Genomic DNA, 21,988 nt, shown 5'->3' on the forward strand with positions numbered 1-21,988 from the left:
ATACAAAAACAAGACCCATATATATATATGCTGTCTACAAGAGACCCACTTCAGACCTAGGGACACATACAGACTGAAAGTGAGGGGATGGAAAAAGATATTCTATGCAAATGGAAATCAAAAGAAAGCTGGAGTAGCAATATTCATATCAGACAAAATAGACTTTAAAATAAAGAATGTTACAAGAGACAAGGAAGGACACTGCATAATGATCAAGGGATCAATCTAAGAAGAAGATATAACAATTATAAATATATATGCACCCAACATAGGAGCACCTCAATACATAAGGCAACTGCTAACAGTTATAAAAGAGGAAATTGACAGTTACACAATAATAGTGGGGGACATTAACACCTCACTTACACCAATGGACAGATCATCCAAAATGAAAATAAATAAGGAAACAGAAGCTTTAAATGACACAATAGACCAGATAGATTTAATTGACATTTATAGGACATTCCATCAAAAAATGGCAGATTACACTTTCCTCTCAAGTGCGCACAGAACATTCTCCAGGATAGATCACATCTTGGCTCACAAATCAAGCCTCAATAAATTTAGGAAAATTGAAATCATATCAAACATCTCTTCTGACCACAACGCTATGAGATTAGAAATGAATTACAGGGGAAAAAACGTAAAAAACACAAATACATGGAGGCTAAACAATACGTTACCACATAACCAAGAGATCACTGAAAAAAACAAAGAGGAAATCAAAAAATACCTAGAGACAAATGACAATGAAAACACAACGATCCAAAACCTATGGGATGCAGTAAAAGCAGTTCTAAGAGGGAAGTTTATAGCTATAAAAGCCTACCTCAAGAAACAAGAAACATCTCAAATAAACAATCTAACCCTACACCTAAAGGAACTAGAGAAAGAAGAACAAACAAAACTCAAAGTTAGCAGAAGGAAAGAAATCATAAAGATCAGCACAGAAATAAATGAAATAGAAACAAAGAACACAATAGCAAAGATCAATAAAACTAAAAGCTGGGTCTTTGAGAAGATAAACAAAATTGATAAACCATTAGCCAGACTCATCAAGAAAAAGAGGGAGAGGACTCAAATCAATAAAATTAGAAATGAAAAACGAGAAGTTACAACAGACACTGCAGAAATACAAAACAACCTAAGAGACTACTACAAGCAACTCTATGCCAATAAAATGGACAACCTGGAAGAAATGGACAAATTCTTAGAAAGGTATAACTTTCCAAGACTGAACAAGGAAGAAATAGAAAATATGAACAGACCAATCACAAGTAATCAAATTGAAACTGTGATTAAAACTCTTCGAACAAACAAGAGTCCAGGACCAGATGGCTTCACAGGTGAATTCTATCAAACATTTAGAGAACAGCTAACACCCATCCTTCTGAAACTATTCCAAAAAATTGCAGAGGAAGGAACACTCCCAAACACATTCTATGAGGCCACCATCACCCTGATACCAAAACCAGACAAAGATACTACAAAAAAAGAAAATTACAGACCAATATCACTGAGGAATATAGATGCAAAAATCCTCAACAAAATACTAGCAAACAGAATCCAACAACACATCAAAAGGGTCATACACCATGATCGAGTGGGATTTATCCCAGGGATGCAAGGATTCTTCAATATATGCAAATTAATCAATGTGATACACCATATTAACAAACTGAAGAATAAAAACCATATGATCATCTCAATAGATGCAGAAAAAGCTTTTGACAAAATTCAACACCGATTTATAATAAAAACTCTCCAGAAAGTGGGCATAGAGGGAACCTACCTCAACATAATAAAGGCCATATACGACAAACCCACAGCAAACATCATTCTCAATGGTGAAAAACTGAAAGCATTTTCTTTAAGATCAAGAAAAAGACAAGGATGTCCACTCTCACCACTATTATTCAACATAGTTTTGGAAGTCCTAACCATGGCAATGAGAGAAGAAAAAGAAATAAAAGGAATACAAATTGGAAAAGAAGTAAAACTGTCACTGTTTGCAATGACATGATACTATATATAGAGAATCCTAAAGATGCCACCAGAAAACTACTAGAGCTAATCAATGAATTTAGCAAAGTTGCAGGATACAAAATTAATGCACAGAATCTCTTGCATTCCTATACACTAATGATGAAAACTGTGAAAGAAAAATTAAGGAAACACTCCCATTTACCACTGCAACAAAAAGAATAAAATACCTAGGAATAAACCTACCTAGGGAGAGAAAAGATCTGTATGCAGAAAACTATAAGACACTGATGAAAAAAATTTAACATGATACCAACAGATGGAGAGATATACCATGTTCTTGGATTGGAAGAATCAATATTGTGAAAATGACTATACTACCCAAAGCAATCTACAGATTCAATGCAATCCCTATCAAATTACCAATGGCATTTTTTACGGAACTAGAACAAAAAATCTTAAAATTTGTATGGAGACACAAAAGACCCCGAATAGCCAAAGCAGTCTTGAGGGGAAAAAAATGGAGCTGGAGGAAATCAGACTCCCAGACTTCAGACTATACGACAAAGCTAGAGTAATCAAGACAATATGGTACTGGCACAAAAACAGAAACACAGCTCAATGGAACAAGATAGAAAGCCCAGAGATAAACCCACACACCTATGGTCAACTAATCTATGACAAAGGAGGCAAGGATATACAATGGAGAAAAGACAGTCTCTTCAATAAGTGGTGCTGGGAAAAGTGGATAGCTACATGTAAAAGAATGAAATTAGGACACTCCCTAACACCATACACAAAAATAAACCGAAAATGGATTAGAGACCTAAATGTAAGACCGGACACCATAAAACTCTTAGAGGAAAACATAGGAAGAACACTTTTTGACATAAATCACAGGAAGATCTTTTTTGATCCACCTCCTAGAGTAATGGAAATAAAAGCAAAAATAAACAAATGGGATCTAATGAAACTTAAAAGCTTTTGCACAGCAAAGGAAACCATAAACAAGATGAAAAGACAATCCTCAGAATGGGAGAAAATATTCACAAAGGATTAATCTCCAAAATATATAAACACCTCACGCAGCTCAATATTAAAAAAACAAACAACCCAATCCAAAACTGGGCAGAAGACCTAAATAGACATTTCTCCAAAGAAGACATACAGATGGCCAAGAAGCACATGAAAAGCTGCTCAACATCACTAATTATTAGAGAAATGCAAATCAAAACTACAATGAGGTATCACCTCACACCAGTTAGAATGGGCATCATCAGAAAATCTACAAACAACAAATGCTGGAGAGGGTGTGGAGAAAAGGGAACCCTCTTGCACTGTTGGTGGGAATGTAAATTGATACAGCCACTATGGAGGACAGTATGGAGGTTCCTTAAAAAACTGAAAATAGAATTACCATATGATCCAGCAATCCCACTACTGGGCATATACCCAGAGAAAACCATAATTCAGAAAGACACATGCACCCCAATGTTCATTGCAACACTATTTACAATAGCCAGGTCATGGAAGCAACCTAAATGCCCATCAACAGATCAATGGATAAACAAGGTGTGGTACATATATACAATGGAATGTTACTCAGCTATAAACAGGAACGAAATTGGGTCATTTGTTGAGACGTGGGTGGATCTAGAGACTGTCATACAGAGTGAAGTAAGTCAGAAAGAGAAAAACAAACATCGTATATTAACACATGTATGTGGAACCTAGAAAAATGGTACAGATGAACTGGTTTGCAGGGCAGAGTTGAGACACAGATGTAGAGAACAAACATATGGACACCAAGGGGGGAAAGCCACAGGGGTGTGGGGATGGTGGTGTGCTGAATTGGGTGATTGGGACTGACATGTATACACTGATGTGTATAAAACTGATGACTAATAAGAACCTGCTGTATAAAAACATAAATAAAATAAAATTCAAAAACATTTTTTTAAATTTCATAAAGTCCATAATATTCCTTTTTTCTTTTGTGGATTGACTTTTTGTGTTGTGTGTTAAAAGTTAAAGCTCATGATCTCCAGAGCAAACCCAAGGTCATGTAGATTTTCTGTTTATCTCTGTAATTTTTATATTTTCACATTTTAAATGTCTGTTAATAAATTTGAGTGAGTTTGGCATAAAAAAAAAATTGTAACCTAGAGCCCTAAGTCTGAAAATATCTCCTTTTAAGTTGTCCTTCCTCTCTTAAATCTCTCACACTATAGCAGCTTGGAGCCTCTCCCATTCCAGACAACTGACTCCCAACTTCTCTCCTGCAACTGCTTCCTGTCTCCTAACCCACAACCTCTTGTGATTACAGTTGGCTCTCAGTAGTCACAGATTCAGCATTTGTGAATTCAACCAACCGCAGTTCAAATATTTTTGATGTGCTCAAGAGACTTGAGAATCTGTGGGTTCTGGTATCTGCGGGGGATCCTGGAAGCAATCTTCCTTGAATACAGAAGGAGATTGTATTTCTTCCCCACTTCTTCCTCAAGCCCCATAATCTCCCAGGCCAATGAGTCAGACTCCCTAGGAAAGACAGAAAAGAGGTTATCTAGGGCCACCAACATCCCCTTAACCCCCCAGTTTCTCCACAGAGTGCCAGGGAACTCCTAAAGGGTGAGGCTGCTCTCCAACTTTAATACTTAGCTAAGAAGAAACCTCATTCTTTCATTAAATACATTTTTTGAGTATATTTGGAAAAACTTGTGTGTGTTGAATCTATTTTTTCAGCGGCTCAGTTTATGAAATCTGAATACGGATCAAGTGTTTTCCATGAACAGTGCTTAGCAGAAGCACGCAGAAAATAACTGTTCTCATAGAGTTTGAATTTTATTTGGGGCATACAGATAACAAACAAACATAATAAATAAGCAAATTATATAATACACTTGAAAGTGATAAGTACTACAGAAAAAATTTAAAAGGGGCATTTGGAAAGGACAAGTTTACTCACTTTGAAATGGGAGAAAGAGCTTCACAGAGATTGCCCAATTAGCAACTGGAAGAGTTCAATCTCTTTTCCCTACACCATGCTGCCCTAATTAAAACAGATTATAAAGTCATTATGTATTAATGGTAATATACGAATATAATGGAATATATGTGATTTAAATTACAATCACATTTCTAGAATACATGGTCAGAATAACTTGGGAGCATGCATTCACAGGGATTTTTAAAAATTCTTTAATGTTTTATTTTTTTTAGTGTACAACACTATATTTCTATTCTATATATACTCTGTAAACACCAGAAACATTTTAAATCTATTCTGGTAGTAATTTTGGATTTTGCCCTATTTTTAAAAGAATACACATTTGATTGTAGAAAGCACAAGTGCTCTTTATTGGAGAAACATGGGATAAATGAGAGGCTCAGAAGACCTGAGTTCTAGTCTCAGATTTGCCATTAAGTACATGTTTGGTCTTGGATAAATTATTGAGCTTTGTCTGTTCTCAGCCAGGCATTGAGCAAAGGTGACTTCCACACTTAATAAAAGGTCCTCCAAAAATGACAACAGTCTGTGAAAGTTCATATAAACTTGAATACTCAGTTTAGAAATGAATTATTTACACACAGGTTAACTACCTGTTTTCTAAAGTTGTCATAAAAATGTCTAAGGGGAGAATTCTAATTTTTTTTAACATTTTTATTGAGTATAATTGCTTTACAATGGTGTGTTAGTTTCTGCTTTATAACGAAGTAAATCAGTTATACATATACATATATCCCCATATCTCTTCCCTCTTGCATCTCCCTCCCTCCCACCCTCCCTATCCCACCCTTCTAGCTGGTCACAAAGCACCGAGCTGATCTCCCCGTGCTATGTGACTGCTTCCCACTAGCTATCTATTTTACATTTGGTAGTATATATATGTCCATATATACACTACCACTCTTTCACTTTGTCCCAGCTTATCCTTCCCCCTCCCCATGTCCTCAAGTCCATTTTCTAGTAGGGCTGCGTCTTTATTCCTACCTTGCCCCTAGGTTCTTCATGACCATTTTTTTTTTTTTTAGATTCCATATATATGTGTTAGCATACGGTATTTTTCTCTTTCTGACTTACTTCACTCTGTATGACAGACTCTAGGTCCATCCACCTCACTACAAATAACTCAATTTCATTCCTTTTTATGGCTGAGTAATATTCCATTGTATACATGTGCCACATCTTCTTTATCCATTCATCTGTCGATGGACACTTAGGTTGCTTCCATGTCCTGGCTATCATAAACAGAGCTGCAATGAACATTGTGGTACATGACTCTTTTTGAATTATGGCTTTCTCAGGGTATATGCCCAGTAGTGGGATTGCTGTGTCGTATGGTAGTTCTATTTTTAGTTGAGAATTCTAATTTGATCGCCCTGGTGGTGCCTATGTGCAGTGGACTGTGTTCTCTACCCTGTTACATGGAAAGTGAGTTATTGCCCTTTCTCTTTTAATTTTAAAGGAATCAAAGGGAGAAACTACCACTGCTTCCCTTTATTCATTAAGTCTCATTACTTACTGTAAAGTTTTATTAACATTAGGCCTTTGCGGTGGTCAAACAAAAGCACTGAATATTATTACTCTATATCGTGGTGTCTCTTTGATGTCAAATATTTACATTGATGCTATATGATTACATCTGTGACATGTTTGCCCAGGATAACTATGCCTTCTTTAGGCTCCTTTATTCCAAGCTCCATGTCTTTTCATTTATCCCAGCTGGAAATTCTTTCTCTTAACTATCTCTCTCTTTGAATTCCATTCCACCCAGTAAGTGTAAGAAGAGCTAAAGACAGGTTAGTATTTCAAGTAACATCTCACCACTGTCCCAGGGAACAAATCCCGCTGCTTCCCCAAATTCGCTGCTTCCCCATCTGTCTCCAAAGCTCTCTAGGCTTTATTTTTTCTATCTGAGAATAAGACTTAAAAAAAACTCATAGTTTCTTTTCCCTTTTTGTGTCTGTTTCAGGACTGTGGCCATTCCCTTATTTCTTACCAACTGAATATTTGGGAAATAGCCTGGCAAATGGACTTCAGGCTTCTCTACACAAGTCCAATTGGCTGAATTACTGAGTCCATCTTGTTCCAACCGAGTCTCTTGAATTCTGGTCAGGCTTCATCCACCCTGGGGCTTTCTTCTTACCGGCACTGACCCAGTGGGATCCAGGGCTGTTTCCAACACCAGCTCTAACCTCAAGAACCTCACAAAAATGGGCATTATTTTCACGTTCCATCTTAAATAAGAGTTCCAGTGACATCTACAGCTCTTGCACCAAACTAAGAGAACTAATCCAGAGGCACCTTGTGGTTAGAGAGAACAGAGAGAAAGTTCCTATTACACTCCCACTGTTGGCTGATTATGTAGGGAGATGTACATCCACCCTGTCTAGCAACACGTGGTTATCAAACACTTGAAGTATGGCTAGTGCGACTGAGGAATTGAAATTTTAATTTTTATTTGAAAAGTTAAAACAGTTAAATTTAAAAACTGATGCTCAATTTGGTTATTAAAAAAGTTTTAAGGAACAACTTGGGCATGTGACTCTACGTTGTCAACTCTTAATTTTATGAAGCCTAAATACAGATCAAGTATTTCCAACGAAAATTTAGTGTCCAACTGAGATGTGCTGTTTAGAAAATATATCAGATTTCAAGAACTTAGTAACAAAAAATATAAAATATCTCATTAATAATTTTATGTTGATTTCAGATTGAAATAGTATTGTTTCTTTCTTGGCTGTGCCCTCAACACCTAGTCCAATGCCCTGACATGTAGTGGGTGCTCAATAAAGAGTTGACTGAGTGAGTTTTGGAGATGAGCTAGAAAACTGAGAGGCAGTAGAAGCAGGGACCACAAGCAGAGCTAAAGAAGAATGCTGGGCCCTTCTCACCACTGCCTGCTTGTGAGCTGCTTTCCCACTGGTGAACAATGAATGTATTTCTTTTACATATGAGATGTGTTCAGTTGTCCCCTAATCTTTGAGTCTGGCTTTTCAAATGGATGAAAATGAGGTTCCAGAGAACATCAAACCGAAGCAAATACCATAGTGGATGAGCCAGTCTGAGCCAATTATAGTCTACAGACAAGGAACCTCATTATAAAACCCTGCAGCTGGGGCTCAGGGTGTGGTCAAGATCCCTTTCATCAGGTCGTGAAAATGTCACACAATTGGAAAAACACATTAGAGTCAATATACATCCATCTCCACACTGAATTATTGCCAAAGCTGAACATTTGCATTCAGCTTGAAAGGAAGGAAGGAAGGAAGGAAGGAAGGGAGGGAGGGAGGGAGGGAGGGAGGGAGGGAGGAAGGAAGGGAGAGAGAGAAGTACAGAGTAGCTGTCTAGACCTTGGTCCCACATGGTGTTGAACACAACAATTTTAGCGTGCACACAGGCACTACCTTGCTGTGAGAGCCAGGAAGGACTGATACAAAAGGAAGGTTAAACCCCAGGAAACAAGGAAAGGCATGAACATCTAATTTCCTTCAATTTGGTATGATGCTAAATAAAACCCAGCAAGAACTAAAGTGCACAGGACCACCCTGACAGCAGGGGAGGAAAATCCAACACTTATAAACAAGCATCTTTCAGAAACCCAAACAAATTTTGTTTTTTAACACTTTGTAGTCAAGGCATAGAAATGTTTAGTTCTGATTTATTTATCTCTTCTTCCATTCATTTAATAAATTCAAACCACATGTCCTGTGCTAGGTTAGGTACAGGATGTAATAGGTAACTAACACATGTTTTGTCTTTCTGAGGACCTTCAGTCTATTACACAGGAGAGACAGTCACAAACGAATAATCATATTGTAAGACGTTTTTTTAATAGATAATTCTAGAAGCCTAGTATCCTAGGGCTGCTGAAACAAATTACAACAAACTTGCTGTCTTAAAACAGCAAAAATTTATTTTCTCATAGTCCTGGAGGTTAGAAGTCTGAAATCAAGGTGTCAGCAGGGACATGATTTTTCTGAAGGCTCTAGGGGAGAGTGCTTTCTTCCCTCTTCCAGGGTCTGGGGGCTCCAGGTGTTCCCTGGCTTGTGACTACATAACTCCAGTCTCTGCCTCCTCTTCAAATGGCCTTTTCCTCTTCTCCATCTGTCTCTCCTCTGTGTGTTTCTTATAGAGACACTAGGCATTAGTTTTAGCGCCCACCCAGATAAACCAGGATGTCTCATCTCAAGATTTTTAACTTAATTACGTCTGCAAAGACTGTTTACAAATGAGATCACATTGACAGGTTCCAGGATGTGGACAGGTTGCTCCTGTGTGCTCCTAGCTAAACCCCACTCTGCCCTTTTCTCAGCACTCATAGTCTCACCACCACTATCCGCCCTGTCATTACCACAGTGTGCCTTTTACACCAGTTACCACAAGAATCCCTGAATACCAGGCTAGCCTCATTCCCAGGACTGTTGAGGTAACACCCACCGCATCTGTCACTCTCTATCCTCCTACCTTTCTCAATTTTTCTTCATAGCACTTGTCATCACCTGAAATAATATATTTTAACTTGTCTATTTCCTCCTAGTAGATTGTAAACTCCATGGGGGGAAGGGATTATTGGAATTTTTATTTTATTCCCTGCTATATCTCTAGACTGCAGACGACAGTAGGTGCTCAATCACTATTTATTGAATGAATGAATGAATGAATCTCATTGGTCATGACTTATACACATGACAAGACCTTCAAGGGAAACTAGGAAATGTTGTCTTTCTGCAAGTGATCATAAGCCTTGCTAAAAATTGGAAGGAGGAAAGAAGTATTGTAGGACAATCAGCAGCCCCTATTGGAGGGGGCACCCATTAAGTGATCTTATGTAAACCTTATAAATATGTTTACCTTCACTAAAATAAAACTATAAAGCAGCGTGCAAAAATTATGTGCCTTAGGAGTTTTGGTGACAGAAAACCCTGTCAGCAAAAAAAGAAAAGAGGGCTTCCCTGGTGGCGCAGCGGTTGAGAGTCCGCCTGTCAATGCAGAGGACACGGGTTCGTGCCCCAGTCCAGGACAATCCCACATGCCATGGAGCAGCTGGGCCCGTGAGCCATGGCCGCTGGGTCTGCGTGTGCGGAGCCTGTGCTCCGCAACAGAACGGGAGAGGCCACGGCAGTGGGAGGCCCACATACTGCAAAAAAAAAAAAAAAAAGAAAAGAAAAGAAAAGAAAAATAGATATATACATAGATCATGAAACTCTACTGTTCATGTGGGCAAATTGGTCCTCAAGGAAGTAACAAAACTTACTCTGGGACACGAAATCCACTAAGTGTCAAAATGAGGGCCAAACCTTTTGGTTTTGTGTTCTCCCAGGTATGCCATGAAATTTCTTGTTATGCTGTTAGGTTGTTGTTGACTTTCCATAAACAGAGACATGCAGGGAGAGAGAGATGACTATACATGTGATCAGAAAATCCATATCCTTCAGACAGGGCTAAAGAGTAAAAGGTGAAGGAAACTCAGGAGAAATGAGAGGCCAAGAAATTCTGAATTTGTGAACTCTTGTGTTTTAGGTGAAAAGACTTTAAAAATGTTGCACTAATGACTGTTGGAGTCCAGCTAGTTCTAGATGTCTTTCTGTTAATCCAATACCTTATCTGCTGTTTTATTTACTTACTGAATATTGGACCTGTGCTTTTAAATGTAACCTTTTCAACTGGAATCATAGGTAAATTTCCAGGTTCATTTGTGTTAGCTGACTGGCTATACATTGTTGAAAATCAATTAAAGTAAAAAAAAAAAAAAGTCACCTTTCTATCTTTTCCAGATCCCCTCATAAGATCTGTGTTGTAGAGTGTTGATGATTTTGCTGGTGATGTATGAGGTTGAGCCAAACTCAGTTTCTCCTGTTCAGATGTTGAGTCTAAGGAAGTGCTGACAAGCTCTTTGACATGTGGAGCCATTATTATTTTAGAAAGAAAGATGGCTTCCTGTGACAGACCTAATCCTCTCTACCTGCCCACCCCCACCACTACCACATACACACAGAAGATCATCACCTTGCCTGAAGTCCTGAAACCAATTACTAAGAAATAATCTCTAAACCACTTGTGTCTTCATGCTGTGAAGCTTAAAGTACAAAGAGAGGAGACAAGATCTTTCTAACACAGGGAATTGATCCCGCCTCAAGGAAGCAGGATGTGAGTGGTACTGACATAGCATTGTGTTTTTCCTACCAGAGTCCTGACTCCATTACACAGTAATTCCTCCACTATTAGTTTTCACCTACCTACTCTGTGCTCTGTGAGGGAAGGATCTGTCTCTGTCTTTTCACCTAGACATCTCCAAATCTTCTATAGAGCTTGGGCATAACAGATAATAAATATTATTGAATTGAATCAATCCAGCTATCACAGCTAAAAGGAAAGATTTGAGGGCTAAAGTAAGTGGGGGCATGGAGAGCATCAGGGTTAAGGAAGGGATATGTTAACATAAAAAGAATTGTTGAATACAAACTCAATAAAATAAAATATCTGCTCACTGAAATTTAGGTCTTCATAATCAGATGACCTCACTTTATAACCTAACTAAAAAAATTTTAAAGCAAGATATATTTCCTTAGCGTGCAAACAATATAAAGGGAGTCTAAACAACTTAAGCTATTGTTGTTATATTAATAGATGGCATTGATTTGGGTCAGTGTCATTTTAAGCTTCACAGGCGATAGAAAGAAGCATAAATTGGTTGTCATAGAAATTAGGACATGATTCAGATTCTTAAAGAAGCTTGATTGGAATTTGGAATTGACTTGCAATTCAATATATTTTTAGCTGATGTTGAAGCCAAACTCAAAATGAAATCTATCAGTTAATTAAGTGTATAGAAGAGTTTTTAATTAGATTTCACCAAAAGAATTGCTGTGATGAAATAATGGTATCCTATTTAGCATATTTGCTCCAAATTTCTCCCCCTAGCCCCCAATTCTACTCCAGCTTTTCCTAACCCCTCAAACAAAAAGAAACAAAAACAAACAAAGAAACAAACAAAACAACCTTTATGAGTATATGGGAGAGCTGTAATTTCCTGCCTTACTTGTCATAGGTCACTAGAGGTCCTTTTCAGAAGGTATTGTTTTGAGACAGAGAATGCTATAAAGTCCTTCAAATGTGTGAGTTTCACCCCAGCTATCAGTGTTAGAAGCCTCAAAATTCTAAGAAGTAGGTGACATGAATGTTGATTAACTTAGCATTTGTATTTCTAAACATATATAAATTACGAAGGTATATATTTCTATAAATATAGTGCTAAGGAGAAAAGGAAAGATCTTATATAAACCTTATATTACCTTTAGTAAAATGAAACTATAAAGGCAACACCTTTTATAAAGAGACTATCCTAACATTTTAAACATATTAATTGTGTAATTATAGTCACTGCTTTTTGTTTATATTTACAATTTCTTCTTCACTAACTACTTTTCAGTATAACAAGGGCTAATGTCTATTCAGCTCTTACTATGCTTTGGGTGCCATATTAAGTATTTATGTACACTGTGGCATTTAATTGTCCCCAAAACCCTCGGGATAGATACTATTATGATCTTCATTTTACCCATAAAGAAATTCAGCATAAAGAGATTAAGTGACTGGCCAAATAAATGGCAAACTTTTTTTTTTTAAGGACATAAGATCTTTTTTTTTTTTACATCTTTATTGGAGTATAATTGCTTTATGATGTTCTGTTAGTTTCTGCTGTATAACAAAGTGAATCAGCTATAGGTATACATATATCCCCACATCCCCTCCCTCTTGAGCCTCTCTCCCACCCTCCCTATCCCACCCCTCTAGGTGGTCACAAAGCACCAAGCTGATTTCCCTGTGCTATGCAGCTGCTTCCAGCTAGCTGTTTTACATTTGGTAGAGTATATATGTCAATGCTACTCTCTCACTTTGTCCCAGCTTCTCCTCCCCACCCCGGTGTCCTCAAGTCCATTCTCTACGTCTGTGTCTTTATTCTTGTCCTGCCACTAGGCCCATCAGAACCATTATTTTTTTAGATTCCATATGTCTGTGTTAGCATTTGGTATTTGGTATTTTTTTCTGACTTACTTCACTCTGTATGACAGACTCTAGGTCCATCCACTTCGGTACAAAAAACTCAATTTCATTTCTTTTTATGGCTGAGTAATATTCCACTGTATATATGTGCCACATCTTCTTTATCCATTCACCTGTCCATGGACATTCAGGTTGCTTCCATGTCCTGGCTATTGTAAATAGTGCTGCAATGAACACCGTGGTACTTGACTCTTTTTGAATTATGGTTTTCTCAGGACATATACCCAGTAGTGGGATTGCTGGGTTGTATGGTAGTTCTATTTTTAGTTTCTTAAGGAACCTCCATACTGTTCTCCATAGTGGCTGTATCAATTTACATACCCACCAACAGTGCAAGAGGCTTCCCTTTTCTCCACACCCTCTCCAGCATTTACTGCTTGCAGATTTTGTGATGATGGCCATTCTGACTGGTGTGAGGTGATGTCTCATTGTGGTTTTGATTTGCATTTCTCTAATGATTAGTGATGTCGACCATCCTTTCATGTGTTTGCTGGTAATCTGTATATCTTCTTTGGAGAAATGTCTGTTTAGGTCTTCCGCCCATTTTTGGATTGGGTTGTTTGATTTTTGATATTGAGCTGAATGAGATGCTTGTATAGTTTGGAGATTAAGCCTTTGTCAGTTGCTTCTTTGGCAAATATTTTCTCCCATTCTGAGGATTGTCTTTTAGTTTTGTTTATGGTTTTCTTTGCTGTGCAAAAGCTTTTATGTTTCATTAGGTCCCATTTGTTTATTTTTGTTTTTCTTTCCATTTCTCTAGGAGGTGGGTCAAAAAGGATCTTGCTGTGATTTATGTCATAGAGTGTTCTGCGTATGCTTTCCTCTAAGAGTTTCATAGTGTCTGGCCTTATATTCAGGCCTTTAATCCATTTTAAGTTTATTTTTGTATATGGTGTTAGGAAGTGTTCTAATTTCATTCTTTTACATGTAGCTGTCCAGTTTTCCTAGCACCACTTATTGAAGAGGCTGTCTTTTCTCCATTGTATATTCTTGCCTCCTTTATCAAAGATAAGGTGACCATATGTGCGTGGGTTTATCTCTGGGCTTTCTATACTGTTCCATTTATCTATATTTCTGTTTTTGTGCCAGTACCATACTGTCTTGATTACTGTATCTTTGTAGTATAGTCTGAAGTCAGGGAGCCTGATTCCTCCAGCTCTGTTTTTCTTTCCCAAGATTGTTTTGGCTATTCAGGGTCTTTTGTGTTTCCATACATATTGTATAATTTTTTGTTCTAGTTATGTGAAAAATGTAAATGACAGGGCTTCCCTGGTGGCGCAGTGGTTGAGAGTCCGCTTGCCGATGCAGGGGACACAGGTTCATGCCCCGGTCCGGGAAGATCCCACATGCCGCAGAGCGGCTGGGCCCATGAGCCATGGCCGCTGAACCTGCGCATCTAGAGCCTGTGCTCCACAACGGGAGAGGCCACAACAGTGAGAGGCCCGTGTACCGCAAAAAAAAAAAAATTAAAGAAAAATGTAAATGACAAACTCTTATCTCAAACTCCAAAGCATTCACCACCTCCCTTACTTTTAGGAAATGCTTATACATTTGTATCATCTGGTTACAGATAATATGCATAATAAAGACCCTTATATCTCTTTATAATGACCACTCATTTTGTGATTTTATGACTTTTCGAGTGGTTCTGACTAGATCCTGAGTCCCACTTCTGTCACCTTCCCCCATTTTCATCCTTGTCCCGAATTAACAGTTCTAAATGTCAGCTTTATCTACTAACTTTCTGATGGAAAAAACCTCCTTATCTAACATCCATTTTGCCTCCTTTTCCCATTTCCACTAGGAAAAATATTCCCAAAGGAAATATTCATAACATCTGTACACAAGAACAAGAAGAAAGAATTCTCCCAGTTGTCAACAAGTGTACTGTCACTATTAAAGAAGCTGGGATCTGTTAAGATAAAATTTGGGGAGCTGAGTTGTACCTTGAGTGAATGCACATGGACTTCACAAAAGGAAGCCTACATACAAACTTATGCTAGTTCCTACTTTGGATTAAGCAACATTTTGAAAAATTACATAAAATTGTTTTATATTGACAACCAGATGAAGTGAGAATGGTGTGTGGATCCAGATCACCCTTTTATTTTGATAGAGTTATCACGTCTGCTACACAATGTCACCAATGTGCATGATGTTCCTTAGTCCCTGGTATGATGGTTTTTCCTCTGGGTTTATCTGTGAAGTGGGAGAAAAAAAAAATTAAAGCAACAGCAATGAAAGAATTCTTATTATGAGATGCATCAAAAAGAGTTAAAAAAAAAAGAAGTGTAATGAGAAGCATCCAGAAATGCAACCACTTCCCAATGTTTCCTTTGATTGTGATGGATTTCAACTAGAGTTGAAAGACATGAACAGTCTCTAGGTCCATACAGAGTGAAGTAAGTCAGGGAGAGAAAAACAAATACCGAATATTAACACATGTATGTGGAATCTAGAAAAATGGTACAGATGAACCAGTTTGCAAGGCAGAAATAAAGACACAGACATAGAGAACAAACATATGGACACCAAGGCGGGAAAGGGGAGAGGGATGAATTGGTAGATTGGGATTGACATATATACACTACAATGTATAAAATAGATAACTAATGAGAACCTGCTGTGTAGCACAGGGAACTCTACTTCACTTTATTGTACAGTAGAAACTAACACAACATTGCAAAACAACTACACTCCAATTAAAAAAAAAAAAAGAAATGATGAGGACCTTCAAGATGGTGGAAGAGTAAGACGTGGAGATCACCTTCCTCCCCACAAATACATCAAAAATACATTTACATGTGGAACAACTCCTACAGAACACCTACTTAACACTGGCAGAAGACCTCAGACTTCCCAAAAGGCAAGAAACTCCCCACGTACCTGGGTAGGGCAAAAGGAAAAACAGAGACAAAAGAATAGGGATGGGACCTGCACCTCTGGGAGGGAGCTGTAAAGGAGGAAAAGTTTCCACACACTAGGAAGACCCTTCACTGGTGGAGACAGGGGGTGGGCAGGGGGAAGCTTTGGAACCATGAAGGAGAGCACAGCAACAGGGGTGAACAGGGCAAAGCAGAGAGACTCCTGCAAAGAGGATCAGTGCTGACCAGCACTCACCAGCCTGAGAGGCTTGTCTGGTCACCTGTCAGGGAGGGTGGGGCTGGGAGCTGAGGCTCGGGCTTCGGAGGTCAGATCTGAGGGAGAGGACTGAGGTTGGCTGCATGAAAAGAGCCTGAAGGGAGCTAGTGCACCACAGCTAGCTGGGAGGGAGTCTGGGAAAAAGTCTGGAACTGCCTAAATATCAAGAGACAATTGTTTCAGGGTGCACGAAGAGAGGAGATTCACAGTACCGTCTAAATGAGCTCCAAGACGGGCGTGAGCCAAGCTATCAGCTTGGACGCCAAGGACAGGCATGAAACGCTAAGGCTGCTGCAGCAGCCACAAAGAAGCCTGTGTGCAACCACAGGACACTATCCCCACCTAGCCCTCCCGGAAGCCTGTGCAGCCTGCCACTGCCAGGGCCCCGTGATTCAGTGGCAACTTCACCGGGAGAACACATGGCCTGCCTCAGGCTATTGAAACATCATGCCAGCCTCTGCCATCACAGGCTTGCCCCACATTCCATACCCCTCCCTCCCCCTGGCCTGAGTAAGCTGCAGCCCCCTAATCAGCTGCTCCTTTAACCTCCTCCTGTCTGGGTGAAGAACAGGTGTCAGAGGGTGGCCTACATGCAGAGGTGGAACCAAATCCAAACCTGAACCCCAGGAGCTCTGCAAACAAAGACAAAGGGAAATCTCTCCCAGCAGCCTCAGGAGCAGCAGATTAAATCTCCACAATCAACTTGATGTACCATGCATCTGTGGAATACCTGAATAGACAATGGCTCATTCCAAAATTGAGGCAGTACACCTTGGGAGCAACTGTAGACTTCAGGTTTGCTATATGTGACTGACTAGTTTCTGATTTTTAGGTTCATCTTAGTTTAGTTTCTAGTGCTTGTTATAATTGGTGAATTTATTTATTGATTTTGTTGCTCTCTTCTTTTATTTGCTTTTTTATTACTTTTTAAATTTTTTTATTTAAATAATTTTTTAAATTGTTTATTTTATTTTTCTTTCTTTTTTTTTTTTTTTCTCCCTTTTCTTCTGAGTCATGTAGCTGACAGGGTCTTGGTGCTCCAGCCCACTGTCAGACCTAAGACTGAGAGCCGAGTTCAGGACATTGAACCACCAGAGATCCCCTGGCCCCACATAATATCAATCAGTGAGAGCTCTTCCAGAGGTCTCCGTCTCAGTGCTAAGACGCAGCTCCACCACGAAGCTCCTGTGCTGGACACCCAATGCCAAACAGCTACTGGAACAGGAGCACAACCTCACTCAGTATCAGAGAGGCTGCATAAAATCATACTAACTTCACAGACAACTCAAAATGCACCACAGGACGCGGTACTGCCCACCAGAAAGACAAGAACCAGTCTCATCCACCAGAACACAGGCACTACTGCCCTCCACAAGGAAGCCTATACAACCCACTGAACAAACCTTACCCGCTGGGGGTAGACACCAGAAACAATGGGAACTACGAACATGCAGCTTGCGAAAAGGAAACCAAAAACACAGTTAAGTTAAGCAAAATGAGAAGACAGAGAAATATGCAGCAGATGACAGAGCAAGGTAAAAACCCACCAGACCAAACAAATGAAGAAGAAATAGGCAGTCTACCTGAAAATGAATTCAGAGAAATGATAGTAAAGACGATCCAAAATCTTGGAAATAGAATGGACAAAATACAAGAAACGTTTAACAAGGACCTAGAAGAACTAAAGAGCAAACAAACAATGATGAACAACACAATAAATGAAATTTAAAATTCTCTAGAAGGAATCAATAGCAGAATAACTGAGGCAGAAGAACAGATAAGTGACCTGGAAGATAAAATAGTGGAAATAACTACCACAGAGCAGAATAAAGAAAAGAGAATGAAAAGAATTGAGGACAGTCTCAGAGACATCTGGGACAACATTAAACACATCAACATTCGAATTATAGGGGTCCCAGAAGAAGAAGAGAAAAAGAAAGGGACTGAGAAAATATTTGAAGAGATTATAGTTGAAAACTTCCCTAATATTGGGAAGGAAATAGTCAATCAAGTCCAGGAAGCACAGAGAGTCCCATACAGGATAAATCCAAGGACAAACATGCCAAGACACATATTAATCAAACTATCACAAATTAAATACAAAGAAAAAATATTGAAAGCAGCAAGAGAAAAGCAACAAATAACATAAAAGGGAATCCACATAAGGTTAACAGCTGATCTTTCAGCAGAAACTCTGCAAGCCAGAAGGGAGTGGCAGGACATATTTAAAGTCATGAAAGGGAAAAACCTACAACAAAGATTACTCTACCCAGCAAGGATCTCATTCAGATTTGAGGCAGAAATTAACACCTTTACAGACAAGCAAAAGCTAAGAGAATTCAGCACCACCAAACCAGCTTTACAACAAATGCTAAAGGAAGCTCTCTAGGCAGAAAACACAAGAGAAGGAAAAGACCTACAATAACAAACCCAAAACAATTGAGAAAATGGTAGTAGGAACATACATATCGATAATTACCTTGCATTTAAATGGATTAAATGCTCCAACCAAAAGACATAGATTGGCTGAAAGGATAGAAAAACAAGACCCATATATATGCTGTCCACAAGAGCCCCACTTCAGACCTAGAGACACATACAGATTGAAAGTGAGAGGATGCAAAAAGATATTCCATGCAAATGGAAATCAAAAGAAAGCTGGAGTAGCAATTCTCATATCAGACAAAATGACTTTAAAATAAAAACTATTACAAGAGACTAAGAAGGACACTACATAATGATCAAGGGATCAATCCAAGAAGAAGATATAACAATTATAAATATTTATGCACCCAACAAAGGAGCACTTCAATACATAAGGAAAATGCTAACAGCCATAAAAGGGGAAATCGAAAGTAACACAATAATAGTAGTGGACTTTAACACCCCACTTACACCAATGGACAGATCACCCAAAATGAAAATAAATAAGGAAACACAAGCTTTAAATGACACATTAGACAAGATGGACTTAATTGATATTTATAGGACATTCCATGCAAAAACAACAGAATACACTTTCTTCTCAAGTGCTCATGGAACATTCTCCAGGACAGATCATATCTTGGGTCACAAGTCAAGCCTGGTAAATTTAAGAAAATTGAAATCGCATCAAGTATCTTTTCTGAGTACAACACTATGAGACTAGATATCAATTACAGAAAAAATCTGTAAAAAATACACACACATGGAGGTCAAACAATACACTACTAAATAACCAAGAGATCACTGAAGAAATCAAAAGGAAATCAAAAAATACCTAGAAACAAATGATAATGAAAACAAGATGACCCAAAACCTATGGGATGCAGGAAAAGCAGTTCAAAGAGGGAAGTTTATAGCAATACAATTCTACCTCAAGAAACAAGAAACACCTCAAATAAACAACCTAGCCTTACACCTAAAGCAATTAGACAATGAAGAACAAAAACCCCCCAAAGTTAGCAGAAGGAAAGAAATCAAAAAGATCAGACCAGAAATAAATGAAAAAGAAATGAAGATAACGATAGCAAAGATCAATAAAACAAAAAGCCAGTTCTTTGAGAAGATAAACAAAATGGATAAACATTAGCCAGACTCATTAAGAAAAAAAAGGGAGAAGACTCAAATCAAAAGATTTAGAAATGAAAAAGGAGAAGTAACAACTGACACTGCAGAAATACAAAGGATCATGAGAAATTACTACAAGCAACTCTATGCCAGTAAAATGGACAACCTGGAAGAATCGACAAATTCTTAGAAAAGCACAACCTTCCGAGACTGAACCAGGAAGAAAGAGAAAATATAGACAGACCAATCACAAGCACTGAAAATGAAACTGTGATGAAAAATCTTCCAACAAACAAAAGTCCAGAACCAGATGGCTTCACAGGTGAATTTCATTCAAAAATTTACAGAAGAGCTAAGGCCTATCCTTCTCAAGCTCCTCCAAAATATAACAGAAGGAGGAACACTGCCAAACTCATTCTACGAGGCCACCATCACCCTGATACCAAAACCAGACAAAGATGTCACAAAAAAGGAAAACTACAGGCCAGTATCACTGATGAACATAGATGCAAATATCCTCAACAAAATACTAGCAAACAGAATCCAACAGCAGTTTAAAAGGATCATACACCATGATCAAGTGGGGTTTATCCCAGGAATGCAAGGATTCTTCAATATATGTAAATCAATCAATATAATACACCATATTAACAAACTGAAGGATAAAAACCATATGAACATCTCAATAGATGCAGAAAAGGCTTTCAACAAAATTCAACACCCATTTATCATAAAAACTCTCCAGAAAGTAGGCACAGAGGGAACTTACCTCAACAAAATAAAGGCCATATATGACAAATGCACAGCCAACATCGTTCTCAGTGGTGAAAAACTGAAACCATTTCCCCTAAGATCAGGAACAAGAAAAGGTTGCACTCTTACCACTATTATTCATCATAGTTTTGGAAGTTTTAGCCACAGCAATCAGAGAAGAAAAAGAAATAAATAGAATCCAAATTGGAAAAGAAGTAAAACTCCCACTGTTTGCAGATGACATGATACCATATATAGAGTATCCTAAAGATTCTACCAGAAACTATTAGAGCTAATCAATGAATTTGGTTAAGTAGCAGGATACAAAATTAATGCACAGAAATCTGTTGCATTCCTATACACTAAGGATGAAAAATCTGAAAGAGAAATTAAGGAAACACTCCCATTTACCATTGTAACAAGAAGAATAAAATACCTAGGAATAAAACTACCTAAGGAGACAATAGACCTATATGCAGAAAACTATGACACTGATGAAAGAAATTAAAGATGATACAAACAGATGGAGAGATGAAAATTACTATAGTACCCAAAGCAATCTACAGATTCAATGCAATCCCTATCAAACTACTGCAGGCATTTTTCACAGAATGAGAATAAAAAACTTCACAATTTGTATGGAAATACAAAAGACCCCGAATAGCCAAAGCAATCTTGAGAAAGCAAATTGGAGCTGGAGGTATCAGGCTCCCTAGCTTCAGACTATACTAAAAGCTACAGTAATCAAGACAGTATGGTACGGGAACAAAAACAGAATTATAGAATAATGGAACCGGATAGAAAGCCCAGAGATAAACCCACGCACATATATGGTCACCTTATCTTTGATAAAGGAGGCAAGAATATACAATGGAGAAAAGACAGCCTCTTCAATAAGTGGTGCTGCGAAAACTGGACAGCTACATGTAAAAGAATGAAATTAGAACACTCCCTAACACCATATACAAAAATAAACTCTAAATGGATTAAAGACCTAAATGTAAGGCCAGACACTATAAAACTCTTAGAGGAAAACATAGGCCGGACACTCTATGACATAAATCACAGCAAGATCCTTTTTGACCCACCTCACAGAGAAATGGAAATAAAAACAAAAATAAACATATGGGACCGAATGAAACTTAAACGCTTTTGCACAGCAAAGGAAACCATAAACAAAACGAAAAGACTATCCTCAGAATGGGAGAAAATATTTGCAAATGAAGCAACTGACAAAGGATTAATCTCCAAAATACACAAGCAGCTCATGCAACTCAATATCAAAAAAACAAACAACCCAATCCAAAAATGGGTGGAAGACCTAAATAGACATTTCTCCAAAGAAGATATACAGATTACCAGCAAACACATGAAAGGATGGTCGACATCACTAATCATCAGAGAAATGCAAATCAAAACCACAATGAGACAGCACCTCACACTGTTCAGAATGGCCATCATTAGAAAATCTGCAAACAATAAATGCTGGAGAGG

The 21,988-nt window shown here is 38.3% G+C and overlaps 1 protein-coding gene across 1 annotated transcript in view; it reads right to left on the minus strand.

Moving 5' to 3' along the window:
* Positions 1–12,768: 12,768 nt before the first annotated feature.
* LOC111168723 (uncharacterized) overlaps positions 12,769–21,988 on the minus strand; it is a 567,745-nt gene continuing 558,525 nt past the window's right edge. The window contains exon 5 of the transcript XR_004024460.2: positions 12,769–15,250. The gene's annotated coding sequence lies outside the window, so the exon portion shown is untranslated. The remainder of the gene's footprint in view (positions 15,251–21,988) is intronic.

This window comes from Delphinapterus leucas, chromosome 11, assembly GCF_059928025.1.
Source record: "Delphinapterus leucas isolate spDelLeu-1000000601 "Yukka" chromosome 11, BTC_Dleu_Yukka2, whole genome shotgun sequence".
Taxonomy (NCBI): domain Eukaryota; kingdom Metazoa; phylum Chordata; class Mammalia; order Artiodactyla; family Monodontidae; genus Delphinapterus; species Delphinapterus leucas.